This window comes from Montipora foliosa, chromosome 8 (assembly GCF_036669935.1).
Source record: "Montipora foliosa isolate CH-2021 chromosome 8, ASM3666993v2, whole genome shotgun sequence".
Lineage (NCBI taxonomy): Eukaryota > Metazoa > Cnidaria > Anthozoa > Scleractinia > Acroporidae > Montipora > Montipora foliosa.
This window is the reverse complement of record NC_090876.1, coordinates 5787301-5792300: the sequence shown is the minus strand read 5'-3', so window position 1 is coordinate 5792300 and position 5000 is coordinate 5787301. Positions and strand designations below refer to the sequence as shown.

General features: G+C 39.3%; 2 pseudogenes; both read right to left on the bottom strand.

Moving 5' to 3' along the window:
* LOC138012401 (ATP synthase subunit C lysine N-methyltransferase-like) overlaps positions 1 to 5000 on the bottom strand; it is a 43073-nt pseudogene that overhangs the window by 12068 nt on the left and 26005 nt on the right.
* LOC137968208 (tubulin alpha-1 chain-like) overlaps positions 1 to 5000 on the bottom strand; it is a 30084-nt pseudogene that overhangs the window by 18073 nt on the left and 7011 nt on the right.

Sequence of the window (5000 nt, the reverse complement as noted above, 5' to 3'; positions counted from 1 at the left end):
AGGTTTCAATAAAACAGCAAATTCAAAAGGAGGCAGGGGTGGGCAAAATTTGAAGGCGATTAAAATGGATTGCAATTGGGGTTTTTGAAAACTGTTCAGCCTAACAGTTTTCCAAAGTTTTTCTCTGTTGTTTGTAACTTGTATGCTCGACAGACCTTGTTTGACTCGAAGCTTTGGTTTTTTGTACGTTTGTTTAAAAAAATTTCTGGGTTAACGTTTACTTAACTGAAGTTGCATAGGAAGTGCGGACGAGCTGACAATTGGCAAAACTCCACAAAATGAACTGCACTGCCGAGACACAGCCCCCTTCAATATAAACTCAACATAGTTATATTAACTTGAACTTGACATATGTCAGTCGTTTTACCTGGTCTCCAGCACAGCCTTGAATTGTGATTTTGAACCTTGCAGATTGACCAGTGATAGGAATACCAGACTCAGCGTGAAGCGTCGACACCTGACAAAATCCCCAAAAGCTTTCCCTCCAGATAGAAGTCTCCCAGCTGTCAAATTCGAAGTTGTCCTCCTGAAATGGAGTGTAATATAAACACAAGAATTAAGTCATGATTGTGAATTGTGCGAAAGTCATCGCTGATATTATTAATAATAATTATTATAATAATTATAATTATAATACTATTTATATAGCGCTTTTTATATGAAATATTCACAATTAAAATAAATATAACATAATTCAGTTATTATTTACAAAATATCATAGGCTTTTTCAATAAGTACGTCTTCAACTGTTTCTTAAAAGAAGCCTACGTGTAGCAGTATCCTTCCCCCGAAAGAAGGGCCGAGGGTAAGGCTACACGTAGAATACTTAAAAGTAGCTAAGTTCGGAGCCATTCTAATCGTCTTTGGAAGCTTTTTCCACATGAATGGACCAGTATAGGCAAATGCTCAATCCACAAATGTCTTACAACTGGTTCGAGGCAGCTCTAACAAAGCAAGGTTGTCTGGTAGTTACCTTTTTTCTCATCATCGGAGATCGGAGTTATATCGTGGACCCACACCATTTAATAATGCCTTAAGACTTCTAATTGGGCCGTCACGCAACGGTAGCCCCACTTATTTGTGATGGAAACTCTGTGTTTCTTTGAATATAGTTGAAAATCTCTCTACATATATAGGCAATTAACAGCTGGCTACTTGAGATTAAGCGATATACGTTTACGTTTACAAATAAATCAACCTTTTTTTTTTTTAACTAAATTTTTATTAAGTCTGGGAAATCCCAAATTTTATCAATTTTTACGACAAAATAATAATAATAATAATACTTATATAGTGCTTATCCATTGCTGTCAGCTAAGCACTTCACAATAGCTAAAAAATGCAATAAAATAGTATATATAGATAAATTTCAAGTTTTAAGTGCCGAAGATGAAAAAAAAGCTATTATTTACAATTAATGTATTTATTTGGCGCGAGCACGTTTGAACAAGTCTTAAACTCATCAGTGTAACATGGATAAATAAAATACTTCCCAACTACCGGCGTTTAGATACGAGCATTTCATGAAGCCACATAGTTTGTCAGTATGCATCAGGGTGTTATGATAGTGAGAAAATTCGTAATTTATTTGTCAATACCGACCTTAAGCTTGAGATAGCCACTAACCTTATAACTTAACGGCTGCCTTTGGGTCGCGATATAAACTACCGACCTCAAGGTAGCCACTAACCAAGGTGAGTTAACGGCTACTTTTGGATGGGAGTATATTTCATGGGCCTTGAGGTAGCCACTAACCGGGTGACTTAACGGCTACCCAATGTAGGTCAGTATACCTGAGTATACAGACGAGGAAACCGGCTAACAAAAGACAAATTAAATCACGAATTTTCTCACTATCATAAAACTCCCGTCTTTGATTCGATGTACTTTAATCGTACAACATTACTCCGTACCCTTTTTACGCACATACGGCTGGTACCTTCCATCAACTATGAATAGATTTTTATTTCTGTGGACAGACGTCTTCAGCCTGGCAACGGATCCCGCGGTAGGCTCGATTACCAGCCGCTGTTTCGGGAAATGAGCCAGCGCTCACTACCGAAATCTCGGCTGGACGCGTGAGGTGAGCCATTGTTAATCTCCGCCAATCAGAAACTCGCCTGCACAAATCCGTCTGGCATAAATTATATGTTTTGGCTGCGAAGGTATTCTTTGACCCGGCCTGTTCGAGGTTTACAGTGCTTTAAGGTAGGAAACATCCAAGATTGCGACAACGAAAAGCGTTCGAGAAGCTGGACAATGGGAATTGTGTCGTTTTCTACCGCCTGAGTTCGCAAACTTCACTGATTTTCCAGATGGCGCCAAGGTCAAAATACGGCTTTCAAATCCATTGCTATTGCAATTTTCTCCTCATACTTCGTTAATGTAAGAGCAAGTAAAATTCCTCAAGATCAATTGAAAGTACTGCTGAGTTTATTGCTGGCAAAACGAGGGGGCCGATGAGGTCGACTGAGAGCTAAAGCAGCCGAAGATTTCGTCGATGATTCGCCGGTTGAATTCAAACTCACATCGATCATTTAACCACAAACTCAAGCTCGTATCATCTGGAAACTTCGCACAGACGTTTTAAGCATTGTTATGTAATTTCTGTTTTCTTAAAATCAGTGTTTTTGGGATGTCTAATGCTATTTCCCCGCCACTATTAACTTCACATAAATTATATTTTGAATTTACGTCACAGACACAATCTATTGCTCACGCGTCCAGCCGTCTCTTCTCGGGGAGGATACCCGAACTCGAGTGAGCGGCGGGAAATCGAGCCTAATCCCGAGACGAATCCTTGTGACAAATAATCGTGGGAGTTCGCCTTATTCAACCTTACTCTGGATTCACAATTACTATTTTACTTCAATTATTCTTCCGCGATCGATATTATCAATTTGGAGCCGTTGGAAACTTAAAAAAACGAGAAGCTCCAAAAAGCTTACCCTGGGTTGCCTGTGGTACGCGTTACACAAAGAACTGCAGCGTTCCAGTTAATTTTTTCAAGTGGGGCGTCATTAAGACCATTTGAGGGGTCACCCACATGTCGCGCTAGCAGAGGCCCTTTGGCTCACACGTTTAATTATTTTGTAATGTCCTGTCCCATTTTAAGGTCTTTTAGTCTTTTAAGCTTTCGTAATAAATTCAGTTTAAAGATAACAAAACACGCTCTTGAGTAAAATTCACTCGTTTCTTCTTTAAATAAGTAGTCGGCAAAAAACTACCGTTAAGACTCGCAGATAAGCCGCACCTTTTTTCCAAAAATTTGCGATCAAACTCGTAGGTGCGGCTTATCTGCGAGACCATTTGGGAAAGGTGCTGTGAATTTCGGTGTCCAGTCTTCCATCGTCCGATATTATGCCTGGTTACACAGCTTCGCACAGTGCATGCAAGAAAACAACAAATTTACGCGCAAAATTCTATGGAAAAACTGCCTTGAATGGAGAGATACCTGTGAACAAATACCAGAGTAATATCAATCATATGTCATAAGTGGTGGACATGATGTTTATTCTACTAAAGAGCTAAAATTACGGGTAAGACTTTTTCGATCCATTGTTGGCGAGTTTGCCTTGGATGAAGACAGAACACTTCATGGTCTCGACTTTGGATTTCTTTCGAGTTTTTTTCATGAAAAACTTTTTTTCCAAAATTTGAGTCGCTAAACTCGTGGTGCGGCTTATCTGCGAGTGCGGCTTATCTGCGAGTCTTTACGGTAACGGCAAATTGCTCTGACGGACGTTTTCCAGCATGTCGAGCAGTTGGACTAAGCAAACGTTTATTGCACATACAAGAAAGGACTAAAGGTGTTGTTTCCGCTTCATAATGTGACGGTCTAATCTGATGCCAGGTCAAAACATTGTTTGCCTTTGCGTTTGCACCAGAAAAAGGCAAGCCAAGAGACAGATGAAGAAAAAAAATAACATAGTGTTTATATATATCTATGAATCGAATTCTCATTGAAAGATCTTAAAAACACGAACATTTTTGCAGTCTCTAACGTTTTGTCAAAAGGAAGAAATTGATCACATGCTAGGCAACCGTAAAGGTGTACGTACGTGATCACCCTGTGTCAACTGAATGAACTACGGGAAAGAATGGTTCAGAGTAGAACAACGTACTTTTTAGCGAAGAAACTTCCGTCGTTTGTTACTTTTGTTGTAATATTTAACTGAATATTTAGATTTCTTCTGTCGGGTCAGGAAGCCTTCTTTGTCGGGTTCCTGAGAAACGTATCTATTTTGACTTCAGGGTGAACTATCTACACAATCGAGAGGTTGAGTGGCCGTGTAAATGAAAATCTAAACATCTATGAGACACAAAAACAGACTTGCGAATTACCGCAAATCACAATGCTGACAAGCACAAAAGCGAAGAAATGGTTAAGTAAATATGAAGTTTGTTACTATTTGAATGTATTTGGGTCAGAGTATTAAAAAAGGGATATATTGTCACGCAAATTATGTAATTTCATGACACTCAAAATTCGCAAGAAGCGCGAGTTACATGTGACAATCTTCGCACTAGCAAGTCGCAGCAATAAAATTGGATTAACCAGAAAGTTAAAAGAATATTGTTGGCTTCCCAAATAAATTTCATCTTGCACTACAATGGCCGTTTTTATACTAGAGACGCATAATTCGTCTGGGACGAACTTGGGCAAACATTTTTTCTGCGTCTGTTAAATTCGTCTAGTATAAAGACGGCCAAAAGACGCATTATGCGTCTGGACGAAGAATTTATTTTAGTGCGTCTTCGAAGACGCACTAAACTGGAAAGTTCGTCCAGACGCATTATGCGTCTAGTGCCCGTCTTTATACTAGACGAAATTAACAGACGCAGAAAAAATGTTCGCCCAAGTTCGTCCAAGGCGAATTATGCGTCTCATATAGTTCGTCCCGTCTTTACACTAGACGGATAACATGAGAGACGCATAATTCGTCTGGACGGATTATGCGTCTCTACTATAAAAACGGCCAATGACAAAATCATTTGTC